This window comes from Odocoileus virginianus, chromosome 3 (assembly GCF_023699985.2).
Source record: "Odocoileus virginianus isolate 20LAN1187 ecotype Illinois chromosome 3, Ovbor_1.2, whole genome shotgun sequence".
NCBI lineage: Eukaryota > Metazoa > Chordata > Mammalia > Artiodactyla > Cervidae > Odocoileus > Odocoileus virginianus.
Genome location: NC_069676.1, coordinates 93,765,639 through 93,781,131, shown reverse-complemented (window position 1 = coordinate 93,781,131; position 15,493 = coordinate 93,765,639). Strand labels below are relative to the sequence as shown.

Genomic DNA, 15,493 nt, shown 5'->3' with positions numbered 1-15,493 from the left:
CAACCTGATGAGCCCACTTGAAGTCAACTGCCCAGGTAAGCGGCCATCTCCCCTGCCTCCAGGAGCAAAGTCTGCCTCCATGCCTTGCCCGCTGTCTGCCGCACGAGGTGGAGGGCTGCTCCAGGAACTTTCTTCAGACTTGTAAGCTGACCATCCATTAAACCACTGATGTCTCCGTCACTGACTCAAGGCCTTTTCTTGGGTCTTGAAGCTGGGCAGGCAGAGCGTTTAAGGGCCTTTAGAGTACAGCCCAACATGCTCCTTATGTTCTCCGGAATGTAGGATGCAATCGTGTTTTTCTATTATCTCTTTCTCTGGGAAGGCAATTAGTTCCAAGAGCTAAGCAGTTAGTGGGGAAAAAAATGAAGGTGCCCCCACCTACTCCTAATTAAGATTAAGAGAATTCCTTGTCATGTTAAGTGTACTTAGGCATAAAATTACAATCATCATGACATTAAATTCTCATTACTGTATTTCCCATGTGCTCTTTTTACATACATCCGTTGAACTGCGGACTGATAACAATCTTTTTCAAAGCCATTTCCTTGTTAACTTTTTCTCCTTACCTCTACTTCCTGCTTCCCAATGCCAACACCCCGTCTCTTCCGTTATGAAGTTTGAAACTCAAGAAGTAACTGAAAGCAAAAGAAGTCCAGGTTATTTCCCCACTAGTTTATATAGAAGCTCCCCTGGTGGCTCAGATGGTAAAGAATCTGCCTGCAATGCATGGAGACCCGGGTTCAATCCCTGGGTCGGGAAGATCCCCTGGAGAAGGGCATGGCAACCCACTGCAGTTCTTGCCTGGAGAATCCATGGACAGAGGAGCCTGGTGGGCTACAGTCCATGGGGTCGCCAAGGATCAGACCCAATGGAGCAATTAACATTTTTATGTAAGAAGAAAAGCCAAGACAGGAAAGAATTGTAAAATCACTCTCACACCAAACAGCTTTCTGGGAGTCTATTTACAGTGTGGGGAGGCCACAGTGACGGCGGAAGAGGCGTGTGCATGGCCGATGGGAGGAGCCTGGTAGGTAGTGACTCCAGAGTTATTCTGTGCAGACCCAGCAGGGGGAATCCAGGAAAGGGCCCAGAGGTTGAGACCTGCCAACCTCCCACCTGCAGCTCAGGTGAGCTCTGAAGCCTGGGAGGGCTGCAGAAGGCCTCCCGAGTCGGCCGAGGCCAGCTTCCTGACAATGTCCTGAGAGCCTGCTGCTTTCTGCTACACACAGTGCCCTTGAACTCTGCCGCCCTTTGCTCTCTGGAAAGGCTGACTTGCACCGCCTTGGACAATGGAGCCTAAAAGGAGGCATGCTGGCTTCTTTGTCTCTTTTAAAAGTCCCTTCCAAAGTAAGTCAGTCCGCAATATCATTGAGGCTCCCTCTAGGACCGTATGACAGGGTCAGCCCTGTGACAGAGTTCTGCACTGGAGACAGCAGAGAAAGATAAGAATATTTGACTTCAAACCTCCTGGTGATTTTCATTAAAAGATAAATCTGCCTCAATCTATTTTGAGCCTGGGTTTTTATAACACAATAATAAAAGGGGCAGTAGGAAAAAGACTTCATTTCATCCACCACCTTTTTCCTCGTGATTGTTCTCTGTCTATAAATGCATTTAGCAAGTCTAAAGGCAATTGGAAAGTGTGAGCATATGGTCGCTTTGCAGGCAGGTAAAATATTGTTCAATCAAGTTAGAAAATTCAAGACCTGACTCTCCCAGAGAGAGACAGCAAAAGTCAACTTACTCTCCAGCGTAGTTTCTTCATGGGAAGTGACAACATGATCAAGGGCTGCATTGTGAGCAAACACAATAAGCCGCAGAATGTCACCTACCATTTCAAAGTTATACTTCAGGGCACCTGGGAGTCTGAGAACAGGTAATTCAGTGCAGAAACCTACCGTCAGTAGGTGAAGTGTCTCTGACCCCAACGCTTAGTGATTCTTTAGGGACAGACTTCTTGCAGCAGAAGGCCTTCTGCTGTGTAGAGTCAGATCTGAAAAAGTAATAGCTCAGTGATAAAAGAATCCACCTGCCAATGCTGGAGACTTGGGTTCAGTTCCTGGGTTGGGAAGTTCCCCTGGAGGAGGGCATGGCAACCCACTCCAGTACTCTCCTCTGGAGAATCCATGGACAGAGGAGGCTGACGGCTATAGTTCATGGGGTCACAGAGTCGGACGTGACCAAGCACAACACAATAGGCCAGCCATTTCCTGGATTGACATAAAAAAAAAAAAAGCCTGACAGCATTTAAATATTAGTGTGTTTCTAACATTTTAAAAGACTAAATGCAATATGAATTATGGCTAATATTTATTGCCACGAAGCACTGGATTCCAACTAAATAAATATTTGTTGTTAGGATGATGATATCAAATCATTAAAGTATGGATAGCCTCAGAGTCACCCTGGATAGGCTGGCCAGGAAATACAAACTGACAATAGGGCATTCTTACAGCTCCGGGCATACTGGCTCTATTTTCAACAGAGTAGCTACTCTTGAAGCTTGAAGACAGGAGAAGAGGACGACAGAGGATGAGATGGTTGGATGGCATCACTGACTCAATGCACATGAGTTTGAGTAAACTCCGGGAGTTGGTGATGGACAGGGAGGCCTGGTATGCTGCGGTCCATGGGGTCGCAAAGAGTCAGACAGGACTGAGCAACTGAACTGAACTGAACTCTTGAAGCATGGATTGTTTGGCCATCGAGGATATGCTAAACTTCCCAGACAGATTCACAGCTCCAGATATACCAACGTCTTGGAACTAATTTATCCCCACCCCCATTTGAGCCTAGTACCCATTTGTTCTGTTCTAGGGGCCAGGGTTTAAGGAGGCGGAATTTAGGTCATTCAGCATATCCAGCAGACCATATCATACCCTCATATCTTCCCAAAATTTAACAGTTATGGCTTTTATTGAACATTTGAGCCACTGACTCCACTACCTACCTACTATTAATCATATGAAAACTATGTCTGTTATGCCACAAATATCCATATTTGTTTACTTAATCACTTCTGAACTCAGCCTGTAAATTCCTACTTTGAATTTTATATAATCTTTCAAAGGGTGTATAAAATTTGGCTGAACCTCCGGGTATTTTATAGATATATTTCTTTGAAAGAAAGTCATCTGAATTACATCATAGGCAACTATAATTGACTTTTTCAAGATTCCAATAATTAGACTCACAAAGTCCTGTATCTGCTGAAAATTACTAATAACGTTAAAACAAAAATAGAGCATATTCATAGTTTGCTAATAATTATTAAGATATCTGAAACAGTATATGCTGTGTGGGAAACATATTTTTTAAATATGACATGTCAGTACAATATTCCTAAATCCTCATGTGGCACCAGGTGTATCAGAGATGAAAGCATTTATTAAGTGAGTGAATGAAGCAGCAGTTCCTCTCTCTAGGAGGTTCTAGGTGGGAACATGAAAGAATGAAAGCTCAAGGTAGCTTTCATCTTAATAAGCCAAGTGTATTAGAGAAAGACAACATTGAGGGAGGTGGTATTTCAACAAGGATGAATTTTATGTGACATACATCTGATTTTAAAGCCCTCCTCCATTACTGGCAGGTTCTGTGACTTTGGGCTTATCATTTTTCTTTTTAAGCCTTATATTGCACATCTGAAAAATGGGTATAATCAAAACCTATAGCTTGCCATCGCATTGCTACTTTAAAAACAAATAAAACTTGAAAGCTAGTGGAAATCAGGGAAGAGATGAAGAAGGAGTGAACTGTAAACTTGGATTTTAAGAAATGGATAAAATCTTAGATATGTGAAAAAAATGAAGGTTGATTCCAGTTGCAGTTAAAAATAAAAGTAGAAAAAAATAAATGCTTATGTGCATAAAATAGTCAGGAAGCTATGTGGTGATATTTGGAAAGACACTGGTAGGTTTGAATAAACCAACAGTGATGATAGAACTGTGATGATTGGGCTGAGTCATGGATAATCCCCATGTCATGGTTTGTGACACGCGATGGGGAGGGATACATTTCATTGAGGAGAAGGGCATTAGGAAAGGATCAAATTGAGAAGGTGGTAAGTGAAGGGCTCCGTGTGCAAGCTGAATCACTAGAATTTTTTGACTTTAACATGCAGCTCTTAAGAGTCAGTTGAAGATATTGAATGTATTGATCTGGAGCCTAGAGGTTTTAGTTAGAGGGGTGATTGGTATTTAGGGTCAGAACATGGAGACAAATGCAACTGAGGAAGACAGAGTCCCCAAGCCCTACACGGTCAGAAAGGTCTGGGTGCCCAGAATATTACAGATAGGACAGGGTATTACATAGGATATGATTATGTCCTATGTCCTATTATGGGGTAGGATATTCCATAGGATAATATTATGCCCATATTATAAGTATTACATAGGCTACACAAATGAATTTTATGGATGGGGAGCTGAAATTAGAACTGGAACCATAAGAGATCTGCTGCTGAAGATATGCTCAACTTAGTAGTAAAATTTGAAGCCATAGAGTTTATAAAAAGTATGAGGGAGAAAGCATAGACAAAGAATGGAGACTTGACAGAAGCTCCAAATTATGTAGCAGAATGGGGAAGAGAAGCTGAAACAGGAAATAAAGAAGGCATGAGTCAACAGAGAAAACTAAGCTTAACTTCATAGGAACTGAAGGAAGAGAGTTTTAAGAAAAGCCTGTGAACGGTTACAAGACACAGCCCATGAAATTGGCAATTTTATCACAATTGAAGGCAGTGATGGAGGCTAGACAATTTGGCAGGAGTTTATAAAGTCTGTAGGTACGTTTCAAAATATTTACTGACTTTTTTCTGAAGGATCCAACATTTTTCTAACCATTAATATTCTTTTATCTTTGGGTTCAACATGAGAATATCAGAAAAACAAAGTATTTAACTTTTAATTTTGCCATTACAGTTTGCACATGAAAATGTGTTACAGATATGTATATATAAGGTTAGTTATAAATGTTAACAATTCTCTGAATTACATAAAAACTAGTATCTCCATTTCCAGCTATTCTGCTGCCAAGGAGATAATAAATGACTTGTCATATTTATTCCAGTAAATCAGAGACCAAATGGCTCTATCACTTTATATGAATAGCATTTGAAATACCTTCCAATTTGCCTAAAATAAGATATTCACTGTTCCTGCATTATTCCACAATTTATTTTTAAATAAACTATAGCAAAGAAAAACTGTGGCATGTTAAGTATAATTGCATGCAAAAAAATTGCCTCCAAGCTTATTTAAAGCATTATTCTCTCCTTTTTTTTTATTTTTTATTTTTTATTTTTTGGCTGTGCTATGCAGCTTGTGGGATCTTACTACAAGGACGGCAGAGTAAATCTGTGCCCTTGGCAGTGAAAGCGCAGAATCCTAACCACTGAACTACCAGGGAATTCCCCTCTTTTCTTCTTTAAATCAATGCTGACATAAGATTCTGAAAAGGAGAAAAAGTTCTTTCGTATATCTTGGTACCACGTGACTCAGAATAAACTCATTCCTGTGGGAATCTTAGTTTATAGATGTATAAATGCATATATATATGTATGTAGGTGTTAGTCACTCAGTCGTGTCTGACTCTTTGCAACCCCTTGGACTGTAGCCCGCCAGGCTCCTCTGTTCATGGGATTATCCCAGGGAGAATACTGGAGTTGTAGCTATTCCCTTCTCCAGGGCATCTTCCCAACCCAGGGATCAAACCTGGGTCTCCTGCATTGTAGGTGGATTCTTCACCATCTGTGCCACCAGGGAAGCCCCAAACATATATAAACATCTTTATGAATACATGTATAAATGGTGTTATGAATGTCCAATGCATATATATAAATATATGCAAACAGTTTAAAAAATCATTTAAACCATAGGTAGAATTGTGATAGGGAAAAACCTGTACTTCATTACCCAGGCCAGTACTTTCTGAAGAAAAAAAGTAACCTAAATATAAATGTTAAAATATGTCACATGAGTTGAACTAATTTCCTCATCTCCATGCTTATCGGTGGATGGATTGTTCTCTGATGAAAAAATGGTGTGACCTTCTACCCTGGGGATTTTTGCAGTAGTTTAGAAGAGCAATGCTGAGGTTAAAAAGAATTCTCTTTGAATTTTGAGAATGTTTTAAACAGTAACCACACTCATCCTCACATTCATTTGTAAGTAGTTATCAGATTTTTCAGGCTTTAGCATCCAGTGGCTTCGACTGTAGCTCAAGATGTCGCTCTGCGTGCCTCAAGGTCACTGCAGAAGTGAGCCTACTGGAAGTGAGGGCCTGTCCGTTGCTATGAGAAGTCAAGTGTTTGACTCCTGGTTCTAGCAACAATTGGAGAAGGAAATGGCAACCCACTCCAGTGCTCTTGCCTGGAAAATCTCATGGACAGAGGAGCCTGGCAGGCTACAGTCCATGGGGTCACAAAGAGTCGGACACGACTGGGCGACTTCACCTCACCTCTAGCAATAATATTTCCATTGTTACCAAGACTTTGCAAATTTTAACATTATCAATAAAATGTAACAGTATGTTTGTTGCAAAAATGCAGTAATTTTTATACTGGGTTTTCTTGGATCAACTTGAAGCTTTCCCACATCTCCTATTTAGCTCATTTCTCTGAACTTTGTGATTATTTGTTGTACTGTAGCCTATTTTCTCCATCTTCTTTTCCTTTACTACAACTGCCATCCTGACCTCTTCCCTTTCCCTCACATGCATCCCTTGAAATCTGATTAGCTGTGCCTTACATGTTATTCTCAGAAACTTCCCTCAATATGCCTCATCTAAGAGACCAAGTAGCAGGCCATAACAATAAAAAAAATAATAATACAGTATACTAACACATATATATGGACTTTAGAAAGATGGTAACGATAACCCTATATGCAAAACAGAAAAAGAAAAAAAAAAATAATAAATAACCCTTTCAAATGGCCCACCTTTTTGTAGTTAAATGTTCTAACATTGATTTCTAACATATTCTTGAAGACGCAGAAGGAATTCTTCTATCTCCACATCTCCATGATACAAACGGCTTTCTTTCCACAGTACAATTTCCAGGCACTAGACTGGAATGTTGACTTCATTCTCTCACCCCTGCCCTGACCTCAAAAGGCCAAGCTGATACTGCCTTCCCGGTAACTAATGAGAACAGAAGGGAGTTATTCAATATATTTCATCAAGGCCACTTAAAGAAAAATTTCTACTTGGTATCAGTATATTTCAAGGTTGGGGTTGATATTTTTTTGCTGCTTTCCAATTTTCTCTCCATGGATTTGGTACTCTTTAAACTGCATGCTTGCTCTTGGGATGAAAAGTTATGACCAACTTAGCATGTTAAAGAGCACAGTTGTTACTTTGCCAACAAAGGTCTATCTAGTCAAGGCTATGGTTTTTCCAGTAGTCATGTATGGATGTGAGAGTTGGACCATAAAGAAAGCTGAGTGCCAAAGAATTGATGCTTTTCAATTTTGGTGTTGGAGAAGACTCTTGAAGGTCCTTTGGACAACAAGGAAATCCAACCAGTCCATCCTAAAGGAAATCAGTCCTGAATATTCATTGAAAGGACTGATTCTGAAGCTGAAACTCCAATACTCTGGCCACCTGATGGGAAGAAGTGACTCATTGGAAAAGACCCTGATTATGGGAAAGATTGAGGCAGGAAGAGAAGGGGATAACAGAGTCTGAGATGGTTGAATGGTACCACCGACTCCATGGACGTGAGTTTGAGTAAGCTCTGGGAGTTGGTGATGGACAGGGAGGCCTGGTGTACTGCAGTCCATGGGGTCACAAAGAGTGGGACATGACTGAGCGACTGAACTGAACTGAAACTGCATGAGATGTAAAGTATATGGGAAATAAGAAGAAATTATATTTCATATAGAGAAGCAATAAATTTAAAAATATCAACCCCAAGCTGCTGCTGCTGCTAAGTCGCTTCAGTCGTGTCCAACTCTGTGCGACCCCATAGACGGCAGCTCACCAGGCTCCCCCATTCCTTGGGTTCTCCAGGCAAGAACACTGGAGTGGGTTGCCGTTTCCTTCTCCAGTGATCAACCCCAAGAGGTGGTCCTAAAACATAAATTAATTCTAAAAAGGTCTGGATGCCTCTATAAAGTATGGAACCATAACTGGGAATGAAAAGAAGGTGTGAGTGTTGCACCGCATCTCATTTGATGCGTGTGTGACCCACTTGAGCAAGCTTTTCAGAGCATGACCCTCAGAAATCCTCTTGGCAGCATGATGCAAAACAAGATGGCAGATGAAAATGGCCCTTCATTGGCTTCCCGCTTTCACTGCACTGCTGGTGAAAATAGACTTGCTAAATCACTTCAGGACAGTCGTTTAATTCCATCCTGATCAAATTTTACAGGTCTGTGATTTAAATTATCCCACGTTGTCAGCTGCAAGACTTCATCAGGAATGAATTTGTTCTGCTTGGAATCCTTAGTATTCGAGGAAGACCTCTGTGATTAGCCAAATCAAAACCTTTTAACGGCAGCCACAGTCACATTCAGACTGAATCTCTGCAGCTGACTTTTCAAACAAAACATTATCTTCTCTCTAATCAAGTCCTAAAACACATGATTTTGTTTCTAACTTTCAGTAAATAACTGGAACTGTTAGCTAGCTGCAAAATCTGAAGGAGCTAAGTGTCACACACCAACTTCCCGAGGTAAGTGAGGTGCCCCCTTTTAAAGCCACTCCTATGGCCATCCTAGGATGGGTCCTCTCATCCTAGTTGGACACTGAAAATGAAATAAGTGAGACCTTTTAGAATCCTTTTGCCAAGGGGAGCAGTGGAGGCCAAGCAACTCACGTCTGCATGAAAAATCCCAACAGGCGCACAAGAGGGAAGTCTTTGCCTGACCAAACAAAGACACATCCACCCCACTTAGCAGCTGAATCTGCTTTGAGTTAATTACCCTGCTTATTGCAGGAAGCTCCTTTCCCAGACCCTCCAAGAACCATAGCTTCTCTCCAATACCTAAAGCACTGGGCACATTTCCCTAAATCTTGATGAAGACTCTAAACGCCATCTTGCAGTTAGTTGCCTCCGTCTTTTTTTTTTTTTTTTTTAAAGCTCGTTGACTGGCATCTCCCCTAGCTTAAGCATGCATACAAGTAGAAAATTCTGATTTCTTGTTTCATGCATGGTTAGCTGTTTATTGTTATCATTTGCTGGTTGGCTAAGCTCTTTGATGACTGTAGAAGGCAAGTAAGTACCTCCAGTTTACAGCTGAGTACCTTGGTTGGCATGGAGCTGTGCTGGATGCAGGCTTGAGAGACTGGTGTTTGTTCCCAGTTTTCTGATGCTCTTACTTCTGCTTCAGAAACAGCAATTAAACAAGACATCTGACCAGTCCTCCTGGATTGTGATAGAACATCTTATGGCCCAGAATCAGCTGCCCCAGCCCCAAACAGAGTACTATTCAGTAATATTGCAGGAGACGTATTTTAAGGATGATCCTCATGGCAACTCTACTTGTAACTTATCTTTTTTTTTTTTTTTCATTAAATCTTCATATTCTCAGCCTTATTCTTATTGTAATAAACGTCTATTGGGCAACGAGATGTCAAAGGTTGTTTTTGACCATCAGAAAGGATAATAATGATACTAGTTAAGCAGTTTCTTTATTCTTTTTTTAAAAAATAATTTTATTTATTTTTGGCTGCAGTGGGTCTTTGTTGCTGTGCAGGCTTTCTCTAGTTTTGGGGAGCAGGGGCTACTCTCTAGCTGCAGCCTGCAGACTTCTCACTGTGGCGGCTTCTCCTGTTGCCAAGCATGGGCTCTAGGGCGCTCGGGCTTCAGTAGTTGTGGCAAGTGGGCTCGGTAGTTAATGGTTTCTGGGGCTTCTGGGAGCAGGAAGAGCAGTTGTGGCACACGAGCTCAGCGGCTCTGCAGCACGTGGGATCCTCCCGGACCAAGGGTCTATCTGGGGTCTCCTGCACCGGCTGGTGGATTCACCACCACGGCGCCCCCAGCCTGCGTGTCTGCATGCTCAGTCGTGTCCCAGTTTTAGCAACTCCATCGACTGTGTAGTCCGCCAGGCTCCTCTGTCCGTGGAATTATCCAAGGAAGCCCAGAAACTTTGGCTTTGAGGAGGAATATCAAAATTAAGAACTAGGAGGATCCCCTACCCTCCCAAACTAGAGGAAAATTCTGCCAGCTTGGCTGTCTGCGTATGTGCAGTGGAGTGGGAAACAAAGAAAGAAAATTTTAAAGATGGATGTGGTGCTGAACTGAGGGTCTTGCTTCCTGTAGAAAATGAAGGACATCTTAATTTGTTGTAACCCTGGGCTGTGCGTGGGACCATGAACAGCCCAGGTGAGTGTACAGTCAGGACAGCCAAGGTGGCCGTCCTCTTATTCTCTGGGTGCCCCCTACTCACCTCACTGATCTCCCGACACACTTGCCCACCGTCCAGCTCATGCCTCTTCTGATCAAAGAGACCACGAGGGGAGAGCCCCGCCCCCTGCTGGTTTCCCTGGTAACCCGGTGCGTCAACGTGACATCATTTCCTCCTTCAACTGGGACCCGCCCCTTGCACCCAGAGCAAGCCTGCTGCCATGTTTTGTCTGCCATTTGGCTGCACACCATGAGGTGTCACTCCAGGACCCTGCTTCAGACATGTAAGCTCCCCACCCATTAAACCAACGGTCTGCACCATTTCTGGCACCAGGGACCAGTTTTGTGGAAGACAGTTCTTACACAGACCAGGGGAGCCATGGGACAGTTTCAGTTTCGCCCATCACTATATTCGTGTCATGTAGCCTGGTTCCTAACAGGCCACAGACTGGTACTGGTCCTTGGCCCAGGGGTAGGGGACCCCTGCATTAAACCACTGATGTCTACCACTGATTCCAGGCTCTTTTTATTCAGTCTGGAAGCTGGACAAGCCCAGGCCTTACAGGTCCACTGGGAACAAGCCAACAATGTGATTCCCACATTAGAGGTGACAGACACATGCCTCTGCAAGTCATATTTGAAAGAGCTGTTGTTTAGGTGCTCAGTCGTGTCTGACTCTCTTGAGACCTCATGGACTGTAGCCCAGCAGGCTCCTCTGTCCATGGGATTTCCCAGCAAGAATACTGGAGTGGGTTGCCATTTCCTTCTCCAGGGGATTTTCGCGAGGGATGGAACTTGGTTCTCCTGTGTCTCCCTTGCCTCCTGCATTGGCAGGTGGGTTCTTTACAACTGAGCCATCAGGAAAGCCCCATTTGAAAGAGGAAGTGGATGATTTTGTGTGAACAAGATGTATGTTAGATTATCATTTCATGTTTGTAAAATTAGTGTGGTAAGGTTGGTGGGAAAGTGAATTTTAATTTAGAAATACTGAGTTTGTGGTGGCAAGCAGGGCATCAGAATGAGACATCTAAAAAGCAAATTGGAAATGTAGTGTTACCAAGTCCAAGCTCATTCTGCTTGCTGCACAACAGGCCAATGAATCAGGAGAGGGAGTGGTTGGGTAAAGGAATAAAGACTTTATTCAGAAAACTAGGAGCCTGAGAGATATTGGACTCATGTCCAAGAGAACCACCTCGGGTCTGGATGCTGGTTTCTTTTATAGAACAAAGATGGGGGAGTGAGGAGGTAAAATAAAAAGGCCATAAATTGTTCAGCTTGACTCCGCGAGTGTGCATTTCTTCTTCCCTGCAGCTATTCACAAGTGGGTTTGGTCAGATGTTTCCTGTGAGCTGACCAAATGTATTTTGGTTCCACCATTCACTCATGGGGGGGTGCAGGGACAGTGTTCTCGAAAAGGGGCCATTATGTTTACTTTCAGCTATAGGTAACATCCTTTTAGCAATTAACTTCTAGCAAAGCAATAGAATGCAAAGGTTAAAGTAAAAGAAACAGATTTGTTCTTCCCTGTTACAGTAGTACTGAGAATTAGGAGAGATCTATACTAAGGATATAATTTAAGAGTTAAGCATAAAGATGTGTGGTTAAAGCCATGAAATGTGATCACTGAACAGGCATTTAATACCAGTGTCAGTCATGTTCCAGTCATTTTTGTATTCCCAGTTCCTTAATACCTAGCACGTTGCTGATTGGCCTCATTGGATTAATGTACAAAAGAGTAGTTGAAGAGAGACAGGGAAGGTAGTCAGATACAGGGGGAGAAAAATTGGGTGCGTCATCTGGCTAGAAATTGAAGCCTTTGAAAAGGATTGAAATCTCATTCATCAAAATAATCTTTACATGAAAGGATACAGATTATTTCAGAGGTTGTAAACCTGGCTGTGTATTCCTATCACCTAGGGAACTTTATAAAATAATAAAAGAAAAGAGTGCCTGGTCAGATCACTTAAATTCAAATCCCTTGCAGTCAATTAGGCTTCTCTCATAGCTCAGTTGGTAAAGAATCTGCCTGTAATGCAGGTCAACCCCAGCTCAATCCCTGGGTTAGGAAGCTCCCCTGGAGAAGGGAAAGGCTACCACTCCAGTATTCTGGCCTGGAGAATTCCATGGACTGTATAGTCCATGGGTTTGCAAAAAGTCAGACATGACCGAGTGGCTTTCGCTTTTCACTTTGCAGTGGATTACAAATCAAGATTTTAAAAATACTGCTCCTCCTCTGATTCTAGGTTTCAACCAGAGGTGAGAACTACTCAATTAGATGATTTTTATGATCTCTTAAATCATGAGCATTACAACTTTTGGCAAAGCTACATTTTTTAATCTCGACTTTCCGAAATCGTCTTTGTCTACACATTTCTTTTAAATGTGTCGTCATCCTTGCAGTGTCCAGAGTCATTTTGACCCTTGTTTCTCCCTCATCGCCTACATCCCACCAGGTCAGATCCCACTGTGGCTTTCCCACAACTTATCCTTGCATTGTGTTTTGTTTGCATTTTCTTTGCTGTAGTGTGGTTCACCTCTACACTTTCTCATGCCATAGTGTCAGTTTGGGACATGATCTTGTACTTGAGTTTCTTGGCTCTGCATTCCATTACTTTCTTCCCCACCAAACTTACCTTCCCAAGCACAGGTTAGATGGTGCCACTACCTGGCTTTTGTGAATTCCTGTTACCTAGAGGATAAGAGTCCAGACTCCTTAAGCTTGCGTCTGAAGCCCTCCATGGACTAACTTCAGCCTCGCATTCCAGCCTCATCTCCTGCTGCCTCCTCCGTCCCTCCCAGGGTTCTAAACTTCAGAATGCTCTGTGTTCAAGTCTCTCTGTACACATGACCTCCTGTATGTCATCAAGGTTGCTTCTTTCCTTTATCAAAATCTGAATTTCTATAAAAGAGTTAGGCCCCAAGTCACTTTCAGTAACCTTTTTCCTTGCCTACTCAGAACTAATTCATCCTTTGCTCTGCTCTCCTGTCACATAGCATCTGTATTACAGCACTTAACACATTATGTCTTACTTTATGGTTAATTGCTTTAAACTTCTTTCTCCCACACTAGCTGGTGATCCCTCAGAGGCCAGCTGCCAAGTCTCAGTAGCTACTCCTTCATTTCATCTAGTGCTGTGCGTTATAAAGAGTTCTTAATATGGCTTACTTTTCTGGCCTGCACTGAATTGACTAGAATTATGGCAAAACTAATTTTATCTAAAAGTTTAAAAAAAAAATGCCCTAGTAACCTAGTAAACACTTTTCCTTAAGAGGCATGCACTGAGCTATAATACAGCTGATACAACTCCATTTTAAACATTTATTATTAATTTACAGTTATGAGAAGAATAAACAAATCCATCAAGTTTTTTTTTTTTTTTTTTTACTTTGACCCTGTTTATCTGTTAAAAAAGAAGCAATTAACAAAACAGATCTGAGAGAAAGTACAGTTCATCTAACCACATTGCCTTTGTTCTTTGGGGACTTAAGGTAAACCATGTTTGTGAAGTAATCAATTTGGATTTAGCCCATCTCTTTGTTAGCTAATGGATTTCTTTTTCTATTTAATAGTTATGGTAATTCTGTTATTTCTGAATAACTATGCGATTAAAGTTTTTGAAATATGACAACTCTTGAAGCCTTGCTTTTTCCCCCTTTTGTTTGTAAAATGAAAGTCAAAATTGCTCCCATTGTATTGCCTAGGTTGTACCATGCATTAAGGAAATGTTCTACTAGAAAAAATAGTAAATGACTTTCCTAGTCACATGCTTTCTGCTTAACTAATGACCCGTTTAGAGGAGCCCTAATCAATTCTTCCTTCCCTAGGCATATAGGTGATACAATGCATGGATGGAAGCTGTAGTTATAGCCTTCATTTTTTATTTTTCCAATGATTTATGGAAAATCACCTTCCTAACCTGCCTGCAAAAATACTTTTAATGAGGCTCTCTAAAGCCGTATTATAATCTGTATTAAAGAAAAATGTCAAACAATGTCTGTTATTTTTCCCTCCATATTAGAGTTTCTGTATCAGTTTGCTAGTTTCTCTGTTGTCTTGTCCAAGGACACTCATGCTGTTTGAATACAATAACTAAAAAGTAACAGTGTTACTGCCTGTGAATGAATATGTACCTCATTTGGTGAATCAAATATTCAAACATATGCTGCCATTTTAGAAGACAGAAATCTATTTTTTAATATGAATTATAACTGATCATAACAAATCATACACGGTTTTTGTTGGTAGGAGAAAGGAATCTTGAAATGTAATAATGTCTGCAGAAAGGGCATTATTTTTTTATAGCTAAATGCTGCAAACCAGAGGCAATTGAAACACTATTTGAATAGTCACACTTATTCATAAATCTATTCTTATAAAAACTCTTTAAGTTTTATATTAAACAAAATAATGTAACATTGGTAATATTTGTCTGTGTTTGGGTGGGGAGTGAAAAGAAGTGAAAGTCCCTCAATTGTGTCCAACTCTTTGAGACCCCATAGTCCATGGGATTCTCCAGGCCAGAATACTGGAGTGGGTAGCCGTTCCCTTCTCCTAGGGAACTTCCCAACCCAGGGATCGAACCCAGGTCTCCTGCACTGCAGGCAGATTCTTTACCGCCTGAGACAACATAGAGGGGAGGGAAGGGGGTTCTTTATTTGTAGCTTGCTTGTCCATTACTGTCTCAAGTAGCTACAAAAGTGAAAGCTGTATCAAGGACACTTGTCTTAGTCTGTTTGAAGTCTGCTCACACATCTGTCTTTCCTATATACTCACCTATTTCTTCATTAGTAGCCTCTCTACCCTGTCAAGGAACCATTTTCATGATTATCCTGATGTAAAACAGCACCTTTTCTCTCTACCATATTAACTTCTTTTATTTCTCTTCCTACAATTTAGCATTATATATTACATTATATATTTTAAATTTTGTATCTGTTATTCACCCACCCAAGTTACATAAGAGTAAAGTTTTTTTTTTTTTTTTCAGTCATGTTCACCACTGAGTCCTTTGTGTCTAGAACAGTACCTGACACAGTGCAGGTGCTATTTAAATTTATATGGAGTTTTGCAAAGACCTACTGTATTTGACAGGGAACTCCACTCATTGTTATGTGGTAGCCTGGATGGGAAGGGAGTTTGGGGGA

At 41.5% G+C, this 15,493-nt stretch overlaps 2 long non-coding RNA genes across 2 annotated transcripts in view; one reads left to right on the top strand and one right to left on the bottom strand.

Annotated features, from left to right (window-relative positions):
- Nucleotides 1-303: 303 nt before the first annotated feature.
- LOC139032555 (uncharacterized) lies at nucleotides 304-10,471 on the bottom strand. Its single transcript, XR_011485078.1, has 3 exons — nucleotides 10,392-10,471; nucleotides 1,899-1,993; nucleotides 304-635 (listed from the first exon to the last, which is right to left on the bottom strand). It is a non-coding gene; the product is annotated as an uncharacterized lncRNA (long non-coding RNA).
- A 66-nt stretch (nucleotides 10,472-10,537) lies between these two features.
- Nucleotides 10,538-15,493, top strand: part of LOC110134753 (uncharacterized) — a 75,565-nt gene continuing 70,609 nt past the window's right edge. Inside the window, exon 1 of the long non-coding RNA XR_011485077.1 lies at nucleotides 10,538-10,632. This is a non-coding gene — a long non-coding RNA (uncharacterized lncRNA). The remainder of the gene's footprint in view (nucleotides 10,633-15,493) is intronic.